General features: G+C 35.4%; 1 long non-coding RNA gene across 1 annotated transcript; it reads left to right on the plus strand.

Annotated features, from left to right (window-relative positions):
• Window positions 1-8,702: 8,702 nt before the first annotated feature.
• Window positions 8,703-12,993, plus strand: LOC117341921. Its single transcript, XR_004535712.1, has 3 exons — window positions 8,703-8,791; window positions 11,089-11,178; window positions 11,839-12,993. It is a non-coding gene; the product is annotated as an uncharacterized LOC117341921 (long non-coding RNA).
• The last annotated feature ends 8,454 nt before the right edge of the window (window positions 12,994-21,447 follow it).

Genomic DNA, 21,447 nt, shown 5'->3' on the forward strand with positions numbered 1-21,447 from the left:
AAAATCTTGTAGGGAGGCTATCGGATAACAGAATCACACGGACTTTTGCTAATAAAGCAAGAGAAAGGACCCGGGGTCATTCACTCAGCCTACATAAATCAAAAAGTAGACTGGACATGAGGAAATATTCGTTCACTCAAAGAATTGTGGGCAGTTGGAACTCTTTACCAGAAGATGTAGTTCAAGTCATGATTTTATCAGTTTTGAAAACCATCTGGAAAAATGTTGGAGTTACGTCACAACATAAACTCTAATATCTGGTTGTTTGAATAATATATAGACTACGATCTGAATATAGAGGAACTTATGCCTGCTTTATACCAATACTTTTATGTTGTCGGTGAGATTATTCTGGTGTTTTATGGTGTCGGAGAGCTTACTCCGCTATCTGATATTGTCGGTAAGATTTTCCCAGTGTTTTATGTTGTCTGTGAGAATATTCCAGTATATTATGTTGTCTGTGAGAATATTCCAGTGTATAATGTTGTCTATGAAATTTATTCTAGTGTTTTGTGTTGTCTGTGAGAATATTCCAGTGTATTATGTTGTCGATGAGATTTATTCTAGTGTTTTGTGTTGTCGGTGAAACTAACCAGTGTAAATGTTGTCAGTGAGATTTTCCCAGTGTTTTATGTTGTCGGTGACATTATTCTAGTATTTTATTTGGCGGTGAGATTTTTCCAGTGTGTGATGTTGTCGATGAGATTATTTCAGTGTTTTATGTTGTCGGTAAGTTTATTCTTTATTATTAATTAATTATTTTAAAATTCACCCGAAATTATAACAGATCTGAATCTTACATATTCCCATGCAAAACAGCAATGTTACATTACGTATTAAAGGGCTGTAGACATTCGGACCACGACATTTGCCCACCAGACATCTTTCTTCCATATCGACGATTACAGGTATCTACACATACCTAGGACTAAACTTCAGTCCAATACGTTAATAAATATAAGCTTTTAAGTCACTTGTAGTTTCCGGTTTGTGTGGTTAGGATAATGGAGTCCCAAGTAGAGATAGAATACTAATCATTTAACAAGTACGGGCCACATAGTTCTCTGGGCATGGTATTAGTATTCAATTTACTGTTGTCAATTTTCTTGCATTTGATAATTGTAATTTGTTTGTCAGAACCAACATCTCAACTGCAAACGATCTTTTACAGTGCAGCTCTTACGACTTTCTCAGGTAAAATTTCAAACTTTCCGCTCAGTCGGCAACCGTAAATCAACAATCAACCATTACTCAATCAGTAACCAAATAACCGATTAAATTTCATCATCAATCAAAAATCGATAACTGAAGAAAATCAATACAATTTGTAATTGATCACCAACGAATAATCTGTTTTGAACAATTGTTAAAAAGGTAATGATGATGTATCACAGTATCATTCATTGCAAACTAAAATTAGTTTCCGATGACCATTTATGATAATTTTTATTTCTATAGCTGTCATCGTCCAAATGATGTTTATGTTGTGAATATTTGTACGTTATAAACTATAGTTATAGTGGACATTTCGAGTATCTGCATGTTTACATTTGAGGGAATTAAAATTATTAAAAATACGTTCATATTTACTACTTTTATAGAAATGAATCAGATAGCGAGGAACAACAGTCAAAACGATCCCTATTTGCGTTCTCTCCTAATTGTGGTGACAAGGGAGAAATAGTAAGGCCATGTATACAGGTGTAAAGGTGCCTAGTAGGAGGTATAGCTTATAGTTATAGAATTCCAGTTGATTTCCAATATTCTTACTGTTATCAACTCAACAACTTTACAATACTATTATCTGGCATCACAACATACAGCCATGAATGCACAGTTAGGCTAAAATCTGTTTACAAGTTGCAAAACAGCACATTTTCGACCGCTGGCTATAGTTCTCGGGACTATAAATAGTCCCAGAGAACTAAAAATGAATCACACCGAAAAACGTGAAACAGTATATAATGCGTTTTGTTTGTTTTCTGTTTTTTTTTTTTTTATTATTATTTTTTTTTTTTCAAATCTTTGCAGCAGGCAAACCCTAAATAAAACGTTCAAAATTGAGACATTCGTTGGCTTAAACGATAAGAAACAAGAGTTGTTGGAGAACAGCATAGCTCGTCTCGCAAATGTTTGTCAATAAATAATTAAAATATATTAATTGGTATGGTTTCGCAAATTGCTTTAATAATATTTATATTGTTTACTTGATCAGATTGTGTTTTGTGAATTCATGCAATTTTCAAAACCATACCAATTTATATATATATAACATTCGGGAGACAAGCTATGCTGTTGTAAATTGAATGAACATATTTCAAAAATACAAAGGTAATTGCTTTTGGACCTATTTCTTCAATTTAAAAAAAAAATATTATTCTTATGAGAGTTGTCTCCCTTGAAAAATGTGGACCGGTATAAATTGTCTAATGTGAGCATTTTCACATTGTTTTATTTTCAGTTTCACTCCAAGAAGGGATAGTGTAACTCCATAGGGACTCTTTTACCAAATATCAGCACCCTAGTACAATCATAAATTGATGTGTTAATAGCTTTCAACATTTGCACAAACATTTTAAATATCTGTTTTTTTCCCCAAAAAAATCTTTCAGTTTAACTCCGGCAAGGGATAGTTTAACCCCCACAGGGAACCTAATACCATGTATTACTATGCCTTTCAACACTCGCAACATAAACTTAACACAAAGTCCAAAGATTAAAACAAAAAAACAAAAAACACAGATTTAAAAAGAAAAAATCCAATTTTGTTTAAAGTTTTAATCCAGGAAGGGATTGTCTTACTCCATAGGGACTCTATTGCCAAATATCAGCACCGCCGACGCCGGAGGGACAACATAAGCTCTCACTCTTCTTCGAAGAGACGAGCTAAAAAGAAGAAGGGAAAAAAAAACACACCGAAAGGAAATAACGTAAAACAACGAAAATATTTTTTCGCATTATTTAATCGTAGTTTTGTCATTTTTCGTTTTTTGCGGTTCATTACGAGATCTCAGAAAAAAGTCATGAAACATGCAAAACAACGAGAATCAGGAAATTGAGAAAATAGATAAGAGATCGCTTCTCTCGTCGTGTCTGCCATTTTATTTCGTCTTTTCTCGTGATATATGATGATTTAAACAATTTCATAACGGGTCAAAAACGCGACAAACCTCGAAAATCACCTGAGGTTTCAAAATGACGATAAGATTAACTTTTAACACATAGATATATATATCTTTTTCAATTTGTACGTGCTTGGCCGTTTTGTTTGAAATGACTTTCATCAGTTTGTTAAAACCGAGTTAAAACCTTTCATCTATGAATTTATTCTACTTTATTTGGGTATTGAGAGGAAAATTTTGGAAATTTCAGTCCGTTTAATCATTTTTGGCCCCGTTCATCAGCCCCTTGGGGTCAGTCAGGACCAAAATGTAGCTATCATTAAACTGTCGCACCAACCTGCTATTTCTAACCAAGTTAGAATGTATTCCAATAATAAGTCAACAAATGATAGTCAATGATGTGATTTTGGCTATAGTAGACTTTACCCCCGAACTAGGGCCAAACGTGAGACGCAAAGGTCATGAAATTCACTTTTTTTGTAAAGCACCTTCTAGTCTGACCTTCCATTTAGAAGAATGTTTGAATCTACCTTATTTGGGTATCGTCTAAGGTGACCTAAAATGAAAGCTGCATCTTTCGATCATGAAATATAGACAGTAGGTACAATGATGGAGATGCCTATTCTAGGTTTTAGTTTGGTTTGTAGTTGACGTTTGTTGCAGGACCTGAATGCGTTCGACTACAAAGAGATGTAAAAACCTACACTAGAGCAGCTTTCGCCAAAGGTACACAAACTAATTAAAGACACACTCAGCATTTAAGTGTGTTCATCTGAGCTGAAATAATTTTATTATTAACAAGTTAGCGACATCGATTATCTGATGTTGGATACCCTGTATAGTTTACCCGGTTGATTTCTATGTAAATAAAATAATATCTAATGTCACGTAAACGAGAAAGATAATCAAATACGACACGAGTTTATTGCAGCAATATGACGAAATCAATAGGAAAACCCACGACTTAGTGCTTTATTACAGCTACGGTATACAATCATAACTCACAGCTTTGTGTGAAAGGACAAATCGCATGGCTATAAACTGGAGAGTCGGAAGGAAGTCGCGAAAGATAAATTATAGTTATGGGAAAACGCCACGATACATCAAAGAAGTCAAATCAGACTTATATCGATGTCATCCAGTGATTCCAGTGAAGTGCACATGTAAATCAGTGTGGTCGACAATAAGACATCTTACTCAACCTTCAGAAAAACCTACATAATGTGAAAAGCTATATATTATCTATATAATGATTGGTGGTAATTTCAGTAATTGACGGTAATTATTTTACTCCATTAAGTTTCACATATATGAACAGATCTCATTGTTTTGTTCTTCATCAATCAGACACAGGGAAAACGGATTACCAAAAAGATTTACAGGAAAAAGACTTTTAAACATCTGCCTCATAGGGAGTACAAAATGCCTACTACGAGAATTCACCAACTGAAGCCTTCAGACATTACTGTCGAGAGTGGTCAAGTGGAAACAACTGAAAGCAATATTTCAAAGCTTTTCGATACTTTACTATTACTGATGAAAGTAGCAGGCGTTTTCGTTGATAAACGGGTTAGAGCTAGGACAAAATCTTACGTGATGAAGTGGTTTTACTGCATACTGTTGTCGATGATCTTCGTCGCAGACGGTTTAAGGTATTTTTATATTTACAGATATCAAGAGTTTCATAAACTTTCGAACAGAGCCACAGGTGTGTATGCGATAGCGACCTATTCATCTGTCGGACCTATCTGGACACTAGGATTCTTGTATTTGAATTCAAAACATGTGCCGCGTATTTTAAGCGCGCTACATTCATACGAGGAACGTTATGAAGTGAAAATGAAACCAAATTACCCTGAAACAGAACCGAAGAAATATTTTGTGCTTTTTAGTATTCCATACGCTTTTTACCTCCATAGTATTTTTTTTAATGTTGACATTTCTTCCTGAGGAAACAATAATAATGACAATTCTTGTAGGTTTTCCCTATTCCAAATTGTCTGAAAAGATCATTCCAATTTCTTTCATTGCTGTGAAAATGGCATTTCTTGCGTTAGCAACGGGAACTGTTGGCGCTTTTGGATATAGACTAATGCGATTTACTGAAACGGAATATTCCGAGGTTTCAAGAAAGGTGAAAGTCTTGGTTCAAAGCAATAGTGCCGAGGAAATAGAGGAATGTATTGAAGATTATCGACAGCAACACGAATGTCTGACAGCCCTGTTACAATCATCAAATCCAGTGTTACAATTCAGCGTGTTGATTACGTATGCAAGCGGTATTCCTGTGATATGTTTCCTGTTATATGGTATTGCTCAAAGTGGCCTTCGATATAATTGATTTATTAATCCTTGTAGAATTCTTTTTCGGATCTTTGTGTGGACTTCTTTACTGCACAATTTTGGGAACAAGACTCAATTCAAAGGTAAGCCATCCTTCACGAATGGTAAATGCGTTCAGCGTTCTGCATAAGCAAACTTTTCAATTATTAAGACAACCGCTATTTTAAGATAATAAAATATATAAGATATATAAGAAAAGGACTATAAATTTCTTGATAACCACAAAAATTAAAACAGTAATAAGTTATGTGGATTTGTGTTGTATAAGAATGAGGTAATGTGTAGATCCACAATCACCATTATTCAGTTTGTTAAATTTTGGATAACCCATCGTTTAAAAAATCGAAAATATACGTGATATATATTTTTGATCAATATTAATATTCACAAGAATTCACACAGAGCTCCAGCAAAACGTCACCGTCTAACTAAAAAGTCCACATGCACAGATAACCTTAAATCTTAGTATATATTACAATGCTTGAAAGGCTGATACGTTTTATTTACAGTACCATATTGACACTGGACCATGGTACATGTATTTGTAAGGCGTAATATTGCTTTTTTGCACGATAATTGAGCTCAGACTAGTTTAAACAAATGACTGATGACTCATTAATATAGAGTAAATATCACACGAGACCATCCTTCCAATATGACGAAATCGACCGGGAAATCCAGCAATAATTATAATACGTGTATTCAGCCATCTCGTTTCATTTACAACTCACAGCCTTGGAGAGAATGTTAACTATTGTGAAACAAAAAGAGTTAACATTGTATAAAATGATGTCTTATTTTTTCGTCTTCCTGAAGCTTGTTACTTGGACTCCAATTTTCGTGATTTCTGTCAGTTTTCAGTGTACGGGAGATTTGTGATCTTTTAAGAATAGACATATACTATTGGCAATGATAGACGTCTGTATGTACTATTCTTTATTGGCAATTCACATATACCGGCAAAACAATTTGTAAACCTCTTGGATGGAAACCCGGATATCCAGCAGAACACTTTCAAAACATTTTCAAAGATTGACACTTGCTCGTATTACTTAAAACATGTCTATCACAAGAATTCATCAATTCAAGACATCAGAAACTACTGAAGGGATGAACAAAGTAGAAAAATCTCAAAGTAGTATAACAGCGCTTTTCAATCCTTTAATCATAATGATGAAAATCGCGGGAATTTTCGTTGATAAAAGGGTCCAAGCGGGAACAACATCTTTTGTGATGAAGTGGTTTTACTGCATATTTATGTCGCTGATTTTCGTCGCAGACACAGCAAGATATTTTTACGTTTACACAGACAAAGAATTTCAGACATTTTCTAACAGAGCCGCAGGCATATTTGCGATGACAACGTTCTTCTTCGTCGGACCGATATGGACGATAGGCTTTTTGTATCTCAATTCAAAACACATGCCGAATATTTTGAGTAGATTGTATTCTTACGAGGAGCGTTATGATGTAAAACTGAAACCACAATACCTGGAAAGATACAGAAGAAAGCTATACATAACGGTCGTGCTTAGTTGTCTGATTCAGTCCGTAGGAATAGGTTTATTGTTGGCGTTCCTTCCAGAAGATGCAATATTGATGACACTTCTTGTTGGATTTCCATATTCCAATGGTGCGGAAAAGGTCATTCCGATTTCTTTCGTTGTCTTGAAAAATGCGTTTCAAACATTTGCAATGAGCGGCGTTAGTTCGTTCGAAAATGAATTAATGCAATTGATTGGAAGGGAATATTCCGAAGTTACTGGGAAAGTGAAAAGTTTGGTCGAAATCAGCAGTGAAGAGAATATAGAGGAATGTATAGAAGACTATCGACAGCAACACGAATGTCTGACAGCCCTGTTACAATCATCAAATACAGTGTTACAATTCAGCGTGCTGGTTACGTATGCAAGCGGTATTCCTGTGATATGTTTCCTGTTATATGGTATTGCTCAAAGTGGCCTCGTAATCATTGATTTGATAGTTCTTTTAGAATTTGTTTTCTTTTCTTTGGCTGGTCTTCTGTACTACACTCTTATGGGAGCAAGTCTAAATTCAAAGGTAAGATATCTTTCAGGAATTTGAACTATCCGTTATAGGAGAAGGGAAATGCAACGACTAGCTGAGACCTCCGAACTAAGACGGTCGCTCTAACTATTTGCCCTGCTTGGCCCCTGTCGTTCTGTTAGCCCAGTTCCGATATGTATTGTACAACACAAATAACCGGTGTAAGACAAGATTCTGCTTATTCCCATATGCTAATCTATGATTTTTGTCTGTATAACAATAACGAAGACGTCATCAATTTAATGATATAATACTAACACAAAGCCCGATGGAAAACCTACCACTCGTTCTTGAACTGTCCGTCATCGAATCGTGTATATAGTCGGTACACATCCAGAGGTTTATATTTAACAGGCTGATGAAATCTTGATAGGGTCATAGTAATTTCAAGTACACGATTCAATAGAGTGGTTAAGACCAGAGCTAAATTTTGTACGTGTTCGGTGTTTCGTTGGTTGTTATTTTTATATTAAAACATGAATCAATTAAGGAGAGAGAACACAGCTGCAGATGTATTGGACGTGTCCCACGCCCGTGACGCACTAATCTAAACAGCAATTCCACACACTTGCTGAATGATTATACATATGACATTTTATCCAATTGTTGATATGTCCAGCTCACTAAGACATCCAAAAATGATGGGTCCATTCAATTTGTTTGCGCGAGTCTAACTTAATATCAATTAAATATTATGGACATGTAAAACGCATTGCATCTGTCGTGACGGTAGCGATCTAATGGTAACAAAAATGCCTTTCCCTCCCACAAACGGAAAAGCAATAATCCATCTTGGTGAATGTTATTATGGTTCTACCTAATGTACTTATTATTGCTGAGACATTTAAATAACGATCACTGTAATGATTTATTGTAAGGACCGCTTAACAGACCAAGAAATATCTTTAAAAAAGATAAACGGCGTAGTTTTAATGCTGGTGGTTATAATGTAAAACTGCTGGTGAAATAAATTAACGAACTAATTAATAAATGCGCAGTTTCAGTATGGATAACAAAATTATATCAGCTTGAATGATTTTTTGGTGATAATAAGGCAGCAAAAGAAAATTATACGGCTATGCCGAAAAGCCCGACAAGCGCACAATTAGTTGCTCCCTCGCATGGTCTATTGTTATAAATGCTGCCCAGTATTCCAGAAGTCTGTTATAGAATCACTGCTTTATTTACAGGCACACGAAGTCAAAGACGTGTTATTTCAAATTGACCTGAAAAGACTTTCCGAGAAAACTATCCGACAGGTCAGTATACCGATGTCCAAACACCAATACGATATTATGAGTGGCATTCTGATTAGGTTTGGTTTTGTATTGTTGAACATCCTATGAACAGATATGGTCATTTAAAACATTTCTAAGACATTTCTCATTTTGAGGTAGACCTAGTCAAGAACACGGAGACCTATAACGTCCAATAAAGGGTTCAATAAAATGTTTGATTTTATATAGTACCCGTACACCTGGGCCGAACTACAGGTAGGCGTCGTACTACTATGGGGAGACATATTAGCACACGACATTTACACTTCTGAAAATTTCTGTTGCCTAACCGCAAGGGCTGCTTATATATATATATATATTTTATTATTATTACTATATATATATATATATATATATAGTATATAAGAAATTGAAATCTGTCCTTGCGAAGGTGAATGTATAAAAAATAACAAAAAACAGACTTTGCCGCAAGGCCTTTCTGCCCTCTCAGGCTTCTTCAGGCGGACTGAATATATATATATCTTGCATAAATACATTTACCTTCCATACTTTACAGTTATACTTTAGCCTCAAAAGAGGGAATGTAACATCTTTCTGTCAGGTCTAACCTGAAGTTTTTTCTGGAAGAAGACTTATATAGGCTTAGCCTGTTGTCTGATTCTTTTAACAATGCTGTATTTGCATGCGTAGATATTTGTATGTATTATATATGTATTGTTAATAAAATATTTTGAAATTAAATATATATATATATATATCATCTTAGATGGCGCCAATGACTACCAATGACTTAAACAATGTTTTAATTAAACAGGTTTCATTGAATATTTGATTTTTTTTCATGGCTTTTTGTGGTTGTTATTGCTGTCAATTTTGGATTTATGTAAAAAAAAAAATCAACAGGGCTCGTTGATTATGAAGGGATTTTAGTACCACAGACGGATCATAATCTTATTTCAATATCTAATAGCATCACATTTGCATCAAATGTGTGTATTTTCCTTAAATAATTAAGTTAATTATGTCGTTAGTGACATACATAGCATACCCAGGTTTCAAATTCGTTGTCACAACAAGCTGAACACTTTTTGGAAAGAAATATGTAATATTTTTTCGTTGCGTTCATATGCAATGGAATAGAGGTTACACAATGAGTGGTTGTTGGATATGGAATTTATTTCACTCGTGTAAGTTATTTTTTTAAAGTTACAAAAGACCCGAGCTTTTGTAACTTTAAAAATGATTTACTAGTGTGAAATACATTCCATATCCAAAAATCACGAGTTGTGTGACCTGATTCTACTACAATGCTATCGGCTTGAATCAAAGGGGAACGTGGCCAAGTCTTAATTCGCGTATGCAAATAAGGTGGAGAAGTGACGGCCGGGATCCGGTGATATGACGTCATTCGTTTATTGATGACGTTAATAACAATTGCAGTTCGGGTCAAATGTCAGCGTGTCAACCAATCAAAACTCGCTAAGGGTTTATTCCACGTGTTGTATTGATTATTTCATGCCTTGGAAGTTGAGTAACACCACCTATTGTGGTAGAAAGTGAGATCAGCATTAGTAAGTTTACTACCCATGATATATACAGTATATGGACTTTGGGTTGGAAATTTGACCATGTGGTTTGACAGAACGCTCTTATATTTTCATAATGTATGATAATATAAACTTTTTCGGATATTAGTATTGAAGCTATTTCTTGTTTATCCGACAGTATCTCATGTCCATAAATACATGTTTTATCTACAGAAACTTGACACGAATTCCAAAACCATGGTTCATACATTATATGATATAAATGTAATGAATATGGACATCGACCGTTGGTATGGACATCATACAAGTTCGCCCCTGTGAGGCAAATCTTGGTTTCTTATGCCTGGCCGAGACATATCAGAAAAAATAAAACCTTAAATGCTGAGTAATGTGTGAAGTTGTAATGAAAAATAATCAATCTATAAACGTTTGAAGCATCACAGAAAATGAAATAATACACAAATATCATTTACAAAGCTTACTACTGCTACATACTCGGTATAATTAGTGTTTGTATGTCAATACCAATCTACCCTGTTTAAATATTGTGTTGATCATCAATCATTCTACCTAATGTTATCCTACCTGTACTTCATTAATCATCAAACTATTCAAAGTAATCGCATATGTTATGTACACTAGTGCGGGCTTTGATCTAGACATCGTTATAATTCCCACTGAGAGAATCAAATACAATCAGTCGATGTGATATTGATCTTCTGTTTAAGCGATAACAGATTAATTCTAACTATTCCATGCATTATTTCGTAGCTCCAGATTTTCATCTCGAGAGTGAACGGGCCACCCATTGGGATCAATGTGTATGACATGTTTATTGTAGATGCGTCCAGTATGTTGATGGTAAGTCTATTGGTAAAACGCTGTCAATATAAAACATATAAGTCTCCAAGCGACGTTTAAACTTTTCAATCCCAACATCTTAACATTCTAGCGTATTATAACGTCATGAAAATAGTTTGTTTTGACATTTTTTAGAAATAAATATCACAAAGAAAATAAAAACCATGCATCTGACAAAAAGAAAAAAAACCCACAATTACATGTAGTATCGATTCAATAAAAGAGTAAGCTATTGTATATTTTTAAACAATACCAAAATTTGCAAACTTTATGTTTGTACTACCTTCAAAAAGATTCAGCTTCTTTATTTTGGTGTAAAATCTAAAGTGAATTAAAAGTTAATTGCATACCAAGAACACTGTATTAGGTACGTAAAGTACTGTCATATAATCTTCAAGACGCTGCTATATGTTACATGGGTATCATTATACAGTTTCGTGACCAGCATTGTGTACATTGCTGGCAGTATATCATCTGATGGTGATTTTTATTACCAGAAATGAAAAATTCTCGTTTATTGTTATTTATCAGTGGCATTCTAATTTTTATTCTGTTTTTATGATACCGTACCTATAAAATATAGTCTGTAACTTGAGGAAGCATGATATAAATATTGACGGTAATTGCTATCAGTACTAACGCATAATATTTTATTTTCAGCTATTTGGGACCATTTTGACGTATTCGATAGTCATCTTTCAGACAGCTGGCCCAGTCGTGTGCAGCAGCACGAATACTACGAATGTTATAGTCGCCACATCATCGGCTAATATGACCTTCTGAATCATTACTGTCAATAACTAGCTAATATTACGGCATACACTTGTGTCTACAAATAATGTATCGTCATCATTTGCCAGTATAAGATCATGGAAAATGACCTGGAATACGATTCAGACTGAATGGTTATCGCATTTACCAGTATCCACAGTTCATGTGACGGGATAGAAAACTGAATGATTGTCACATTTACCAGTATCCATATTTCTTGTGACGGGATAGATAACTGAATGATTATCATTGTCACATTTACCAGTATCCATATTTCATGTGACGGGATAGAAAACTGAATGATTATCACATTTACCAGTATCCACAGTTCATGTGACGGGATAGAAAACTGAAAGATTGTCACATTTACCAGTATCCATATTTCTTGTGACGGGATAGAAAACTGAAAGATTGTCACATTTACCAGTAACCATATTTCTTGTGACGGGATAACGGACTGAATGATTGTCACATTTACCAGTATCCACAGTTCATGTGACGGGATAGAAAACTGAAAGATTGTCACATTCACCAGTATCCACAGTTCATGTGACGGGATAGAAAACTGAAAGATTGTCACATTTACCAGTATCCATATTTCTTGTGACGGTATAGAATACTAAATGATTGTCACATTTACCAGTATCCATATTTCATGTGACGGGATAACGGACTGAATGATTGTCACATTTACCAGTATCCATATTTCATGTGACGAGATAGAAAACTGAAAGATTGTCACACTTACCAGTATCCATATTTCATGTGACGGGATAGAAAACTGAAAGATTGTCACATTTACCAGTATCCATATTTCATGTGACGGGATAACGGACTGAATAATTGTCACATTTACCAGTATCCACATTTCATGTGACGGGATAGAAAACTGAAAGATTGTCACATTTGCCAGTATCCATATTTCATGTGACGGGATAGAAAACTAAATGATTGTCACATTTACCAGTATCCATATTTCTTGTGACGGGATAGAAAACTGAAAGATTGTCACATTTACCAGTATCCATATTTCTTGTGACGGGATAATGGACTGAATTATTGTCACATTATCAATATCAACACTTTATGTGAATGGAGGACAATTGTTTACAGAATATGGCATATTAAAAGCAGTAACTGATGGTGTGACGTCATAAATGACCACTGTTGATATCAGCAGCAGTAGCTGATGATGTGACGTTAGGAATGACCACTGTTGTTATCTGATCTTACAAAGGCGATATCATATAAACAAGAGCCGAACGAGGCTTATCGGTCACTTGCTTTTTTTTTATTACTGTTAGATGATTTTTGTTTTTAAGCTAAGATTTAACATATTCGACCACTCTGTCCGCCTTGAAAGGAGACCCAGATCATTAATTTGAATTGACTTCCTTCCAGAATGCTGATAATTTTGATAATATTCTTTTGATCTGGAGTTTGTAAAAGGAGAGGAAAAGGCAACAACCTAACCAGGACTCGAACCAGATGTCCCAGAACTCATAAACCGCGTCCCTAACCATTTGATCTAACTGGTCAGTGTCATTCAGTCCAGGTCCGCCACACTTGTCTAAATTTAGATAATAACACCACAAAACTAGATGCCTAATAAGTTTGTATATTCATCTGCTAGCAATCGCATTGATAATTAATCTAGGTCATTTTGTTAAAAAAAAACTTATGTTTTAGAGAGTAGATTTATTCGTTAAAAGCATGAAGCCCTTCATACCAGCTTACCTACACGCCAACTGTGATTGCCAAACCCTCTAGCTTTCTCAGTGAACTAGAAAGTAGATAAAAGATAAAGATGTGTTCATTTAAATAAAATTCGTACCCCTTTAAAGCAACGGTAATTGTTTGTTTTTTGTTGTTTTTATCTTTCATAGAACGGTCATAATAGGGTTTTCTATGCGGCTGTCAAGACTAAAGAGCTTGTTGCGCATGTGTTAAATATAGAGGAATGTTATAGCTGTTATGGTTCAGCTTGTAGCATGAGTTGGGTAGAATTTTACTGTCATGAGCAGTTCAAGTAATTTTACTGTCATGAGCAGTTCAAGTAATTTTCACATAATGCTATTTCGATATCCAGAGTGTTTTCGGTTATAGATGTTTTATCACAATCTTTATTTTTTATAACAATTATGCATGGAAGATATTAATTTAGCGACAACAAGCATTCATAATATCCAGCAAAATTCCGTACTAGGACAAAGTAGACGTAAAATACCTGTTTGTTGACGTTGATGAAGCAGACGATGCCGGTAATGCACACGGAATAGTTCCCGTTTATTTGCAATGCATTTTATTTGGTTCATTTTTTCATATCTAGTTAATTTCAGATTTCAGTAGATGGTTTATAAGGTTTTTATGTCTAAAAATAGCTACAGCGGGAACCCAAACAAGAGGTGACACATACATTCATTACGTACATTATACTCCCACGAGAAGGACTATCTAACATTATCGGGTACCATAAACTTTACAACCACTATAAAATGATTAAAACGCATGATTATGAAAAACATGCGATTGATATCTGACTGGGATTTCATTTATTATGTAATGTATCAATTGATTCAGATTGAAATTTTCAAAAAAATTAATACATTTCTGCATTAAATATTGAATAACTTCAGATTGTGTAGTTTTTTTTTTTTTTTTTTTTTGAGGGACCATTTATTTGCTTCAATTCATATTATCACCATTTTATGAAAATTAAATGTGTTTTTTCCCGATTTCTAATGAAATATAATATTCAAAAGATATTCAAAATTATTTTAAAATATAAGTGTCTCACCTGTTCCTGACTGAGACAGGCTCAAATTTTATCACATCTTCTTTTGCATCAATACACAAATGTATTAAATATTGTCAATTATTTTTATCATTTTGCTGCATTAAGTTAAATTCAATCATTTTGGATGGGAAGCCATTTCGTGAATATTTTTTTTATCTTTTGAATCTAAATTGATTTAAACTTATACCTAACGGTATCATAGAAAATTATTTGACAATTTCAAAGAATTACCAGAATTTAATGATAACAGTTCTTCAAAATAGTCTTCTTCGAAATGTCATCTGCACACATGTAAAACACAGTTGCACAGGGACTGTAAGCATTTCGCAATGGGTTTTTTATTATTATTTTTAGGCACCCACCGTCATGGACAAATATTTACACCAGGAAGCGCGTTATAATTTCTGGCCTCTATGTTCATACTAATAGTATGGTGTTGGTCCCATTTAAATAGAAAATGCATTTTCATTTTTGTTTTTGTGTTTTGTTTTTATTTTAGTATATACACTGGTTATCGACGTATAAATACGTGTTTCATTCCTATAAACATATGTCATCATCACAGCCAAGTTTTAGATTTCGTTCCCATGGTAACAGTGTATGTTTTGTGCAAATCCATCACTGTTGAGTCCTAGGTTGGGTATGTTACTGCCCCTGAAGATCATTACAAATCTACCACTTTATGACTCTGATAAGTTTTTAATTGCTTTCCTCGTGACATATGTTGAAGATGGAACACAATGGAACGAATTAACATCCTGATATTTAAAGCAAGCATGTCATCCCCCATTACACCATTTTTAATGTAATAGCTTATCTAATAACACTGTTTCTATCAAGATTGTTATGGGTATCTAATTTGTTTACACAATCTGCAATCAAATATATCGTAATGGATTTTACACTGAAAATAATGAGAGACCCAGCATCTGTTAAAAGCTTTCCCAGTCATCTGTGCTTGTCCCATTGAGCACGGTTATATTGATTCAGTGTTGATCATTGTACAGACAAATGGTATTTAGACCACGCATGTCCAATAAGGTCATATACAATATAATGGAAACGATACTTCCAGCCTTTGGATATTTCAAATTGAAATTGATCCATGTCAGATTGTAATCAAAATCTCTGTAAACACTATAGTAACACTATTCCACTGATCGGCGGCATCATTCATTTGATATTTAAAGCTGGTGGCAAATTATTTTCCTGTTTGTCACCTTAAGGAAGTAGGGTGCAAATCATTGAAGTAAATGTTTTGTATAGTAGATACTTAATAAATCAAGTTAATCTATGTTTTGAACATAATGTAATATTTTAGTTGTGTTTAACGTCCGTGATCCTAATATGTTTCAACCGTCCTCATATGACCCTGGATATATGTATCTCCTTGACACCCGTCCACATATGACCCTGGATATATGTATCTCCTTGACACCCGTCCACATATGACCCTGGCCTTAGGTATCTCCTTGACATCCGTCCTCATATGACCCTGGATATATGTATCTCCTTGACACCCGTCCTCATATGACCCTGGCCTTAGGTATCTCCTTGACACCCGTCCTCATATGACCCTAGCCTTATGTATCTCCTTGACACCCGTCCTCATATGACCCTGGCTTTAGGTATCTCCTTGACACCCGTCCTCATATGACCCTGGCCTTAGGTATCTCCTTGACACCCGTCCTCATATGACCCTGGCCTTAGGTATCTCCTTGACACCCGTCCTCATATGACCCTGGCCTTAGGTATCTCCTTGACACCCGTCCTCATATGACCCTGGCCTTAGGTATCTCCTTGACACCCGTGCTCATATGACCCTGGATATAGGTATCTCCTTGACACCCGTCCTCATATGACCCTGGCCTTAGGTATCTCCTTGACACCCGTCCTCATATGACCCTGGATATAGGTATCTCCTTGACACCCGTCCTCATATGACCCTGGCTTTAGGTATCTCCTTGACACCCGTCCTCATATGACCCTGGATATAGGTATCTCCTTGACACCCGTCCTCATATGACCCTGGCCTTAGGTATCTCCTTGACACCCGTCCTCATATGACCCTGGATATAGGTATCTCCTTGACACCCGTCCTCATATGACCCTGGATATAGGTATCTCCTTGACACCCGTCCTCATATGACCCTAGATATAGGTATCTCCTTGACACCCGTCCTCATATGACCCTGGCCTTAGGTATCTCCTTGACACCTGTCCTCATATGACCCTGGCTTTAGGTATCTCCTTGACACCCGTCCTCCCATGACCCTGGATGTTGCAAGGACGTTTAACAAGCAAAACCTATAAAATTTTCCCTCGGAGTCTATAAAAATGACTGCATTTGATTGAGTGGGACAACTGGTTCGCCCTTTGTCAGTATAATGTGACCGGGTGTTGGCAGTTTGGGAGTTGGATGGCTGGTTCGCCTGGTGCCATTATAACTAGCTGCGATAACGTAGCTCTGGACGACGGACGGACAATGTCTGACAGATGGTCGTCGTCAGAGCTACGATTACAAAACAGTGAACCTCGAAAATGCTACAAATAGCGGCTATCGTGTAACTTTGGAGTAATAGTTCGTATAATTAAACATTTATAATACAAATTTGCAATGTATTAGCCTACCGTCTAATCTGGAAATCTTTAATTCGCATATTCTGATATCATACTGCTCGGAGTTTTCTCCGTGATCCGCCATAATACTTCTCGAAGAACTCTCGCGAGGATGCTGACCCAAATATGGAACCCGTGGCCACATATGAATGAAGCTACTACGATAAATAAATACATAATCAGATATATTTAACCACTGTTTTGTAACTCTTGTGAAGAAAGCGAATCTTACTTTGCGTAATTAAAGAATTTCAGAATTAATTGACCTTCCTCACCGAGGTATATAACTCCGAATCTGTTTTTCTGTTGAAATCTCGCGGGAAATCTCATTAGCATCAATTTATTTTGATTTCCTTATAAGGAAATTGACATTTACGCTTGTATAAAAGATGGCGGTATGTTTGAACTGATATCTCCGTGTGTCTTGATCGTTTCGGATTTTTCTATTTATTGTCAAACAATTGACGTAATATTCAGGTTTGTGGCTTGAATATTGATAATAGATACCAGAATCATCAATTTACATGTGTGTGTTTTTTTATCCGAGAAAACATTATCCATAGCTAAATACTGCCCGATGTGATCACATCGGGGCTTGCTACACTATCGGCAATGGGAGGGACTTCATACCCTGCCGGAGAGCAGTGTAGGCAGGGTATGAATATTCGTTCTAATTATAACATGACCGGGGGATTCGGCCTGCTTGATGTATCCGGCAGTATTCTGCAGTGAAGTATCACTTTAAAGTCGGCATCAGTTTCGAATTAGCAGAAACTCAAAAATAGGCAGCATCACAAAATACACATTGGCCGTCCTTAAATCACCACACTTGTTGATATGACTGTAAACAATGCCAAAAACCAATCCTCCGAGATATTGCATTTTAGTATAATGGCGCTATAATTACGTCAGTGGCCAATCCTGCGTGCACACAATGGCAGTCTCAGCTGATTCGAGTACATTAATACCTAGTGTTAAAACAAGCAAACGAACGGGAAGGTTGGCAATCAAATAGCTGTCCCACCGAGATATAGGAAAAACATTCTGAGTTTGTCTCATGGTTTACCTGTGGAAGGGCATTTAGGTGTGACGATTTCATGTCTGGTATTTTCCAACAAGTCATGTACCAGCTCCAGATCAAGCAGTATAATTCTAGTGCTTATCATCCTGAGTCTCAGGGTGCTTTAAAACGTTTTCACCGGACATTGAAAAACATGATGAGATCTTACTGTTTTGAGAACAACAGATCAGGACTAAGGTATACGTATGTTGAAGTTTGGTGCAAGAGAGTCTACATAAATCTCTTTCGGACACACTGTTCATAGTCCTTTGAAAATACTTAAGGATACATTTTAGATGATGATGATGATGATGATGATGATGATGATGATGATGATGCAAAAATAAATCCTTTAGCGTATATGTGTAACTTTAAGCAAAGGTTGACAATGGCAAAATGAAAATTTAGCAACCACTCAAACAAATTTTTTTTTTAAATGCGGTATGTTAAAGATGCCCGAGCAAGATATTTTGATCCAGATGACAACGTTTTGGCTTTACTGCCAATAACTGGTCAGCCTTTGCAAGCTAGATACTTTGGACCTCAAGTGATTGAGAAAAAGGTCGATGATTTAAACTATGTTATACAAACTCCAAGAAGGCACAAGGAAACTCAAATGTGTCATATCAATGCTTAAAAAAGATATAGGTGTAAACTGTGGTTTTAAGTCACAGAATTCAGATGTGCTTACGCAAAAACTGTGCCATATGTCGGACAAAGAAAGGAATACACTTAAAGGTCTGATTCGTGAGTACAAACATTTGTTTCCTGATACGCCAAGGAAAACTGATGTTATATACCACGACGTCGATGTTGGTGATGGATTGGATTGGCTTGGATTCAGTTCTTGATGTTTAATCGACGTATTTTATCACAAATTACGAAAATGGTAATTTGTGGGTATTTCAATGATATAATTACGTAGTAATTCAATCAACAATAATGGGATTCTAGTTCGAATCGCCTACCAAGAGTTTCTTTCTTGTGGAAGGTTTATCGTCCCTTTATAAGTAGACGAAGTTCTATGTTTCTTCGCCAGCATTCTATCGTGCAAATATATAAAAACCAGAAGGGGTCCCTACCGTTGTAATCTCTAACGAAATCGAGTATCATTTCGATATAGCTCAAGGTTTGATTGGAATGAAAACATGTATACGGAATTCAAAATTCTATCAGTATAATACTCTTGGTTGTTATATTTATGCTACCAATTGAATAATATTGTTATACTAATCTGCTGTTATTCGAATCTTCGATCATATATCAAAAGGAAAAATATCAATTCAACATGTATGTAACTGAATCCCAAATCTGCGGCAGCGGATTCGTTATTCGAATCTCCAATTATGTTTTATAAGAACTAGAAATGCCTGTAAGACATAAAAGGCCCCGCCTCCACATACTGAAGACACTGTTAGATATCCTCCTCTATAACCCACGCCCCCTCCCACCATTTCATGGCGGCGGGTATAAAAATAGCAATTGGACAAAATAAACTGAATCCCCAATGCGCTGCTACAGCGGATTCTTTATCGAATCCTCAATCATATATTATAAGAAGAATTACTAATATATAACTGAATCCACAAACCACTGCATATTGATAGATACAAAACTTGTTATTACAAACTGATCTTGACAGATCATCAAGGGTTATTCATAAAAACAGGAAATGTCAATCCTTAACTACTCTATGAAGCACACAGCATGGCACGAATGCAAATGGCTAAAGATAGAAAATCGTATATCTATAACTGTATAGAATATTAGAAAATAATCGTCAAATATAAGACACTGCCTAAAAGAGCTATACCAGCAATTGCAAAGACGTCCCAACCGCGAACATAGCATATGCCGTCGGGGGGAATTTAAGGAATGGCTATTCAAGATTTTAAGTTAAGTGGATATTCATCCTAAAAAAATGAGCACTGAATATACCATCTGCCAACTAACACCTTAATACAACTCTTTTTAACCCTATTCGAGAAGAAAATGTTAAGTGTGAGACAAAACGTGCCGATTTATCTTTGGTGTCGCCAGATTTTACTGATTCTATCAGCTTTAACTCAACCGAACGTATCATTTGAAGAATAAAAATTTATCAAAGTACCACAAGGCTCTGTCTTCGTTGTTCATCAGAAATGAGAAAACAAATATGTTTGACGGTATTTTTTTCCATCTATGCCGCTTGAGAACATAATGCAAAACATTTCATTTTCTCAAAAGACAAAAATATTATACTTAAAATTTCATTTCAGTACTTAGGGGTACCTACCGGTTCCGCCATATACCATTATGTTTTCTGTGGAATAGCGGACATTTAAAACGTTTAACTTCTCATTCACATTCATCAGCATTTTCAAATCCAATGAATTTCTGTTGTTGTTGTTTGTTTGTATTTTTTAAATATCTGGGACAATTTGAACATAAAAACAATAGGTCCACTGGTTACATAATACGATTGATTTTTGAACCTATTCGACAAGTTTTTTTTCTTGCTTCACAGAAACTGCCATTATAATTAAACAACAGACAAGAATAACTGTTCTGTGTGTCCAACAGGTCACCAAAAAGTAAACGAATATTTTGTACTTTACTTGTTCTTTTTTTTTAATTATTATAACTTTAGTTTATTGCGCTTAATCTTAAGTTTCCAGATGTCACAAGATATTTTGAATTCACGACAAGCTTTCTGAAGACCTTCTGCTGTTTCTGAAGTAGCAACTGTGTAATATGCATATAGCAGAATGAATAATTTAACCAATATGTCAATGCGTACTTCGAAGAGAATATCGATGAAGTTGAACAACATTTCTATGCATAAATATATTCCAGATCGTTTAGATATATCAAGAACAATCACGGGAGAGATTTTAGCGTAGTTTTACCGTAACATGACATGTAAAGAAATTGGTCATACCATTGTTAATGTTATTCCTTAACACACGATTTTGTGTTATCATAAAGAATATGCATATCATATATAAATATTTTTCATGTACAATTTCTTCCATAAACACTT

This window comes from Pecten maximus, chromosome 14, assembly GCF_902652985.1.
Source record: "Pecten maximus chromosome 14, xPecMax1.1, whole genome shotgun sequence".
In the NCBI taxonomy this organism is placed as follows: domain Eukaryota; kingdom Metazoa; phylum Mollusca; class Bivalvia; order Pectinida; family Pectinidae; genus Pecten; species Pecten maximus.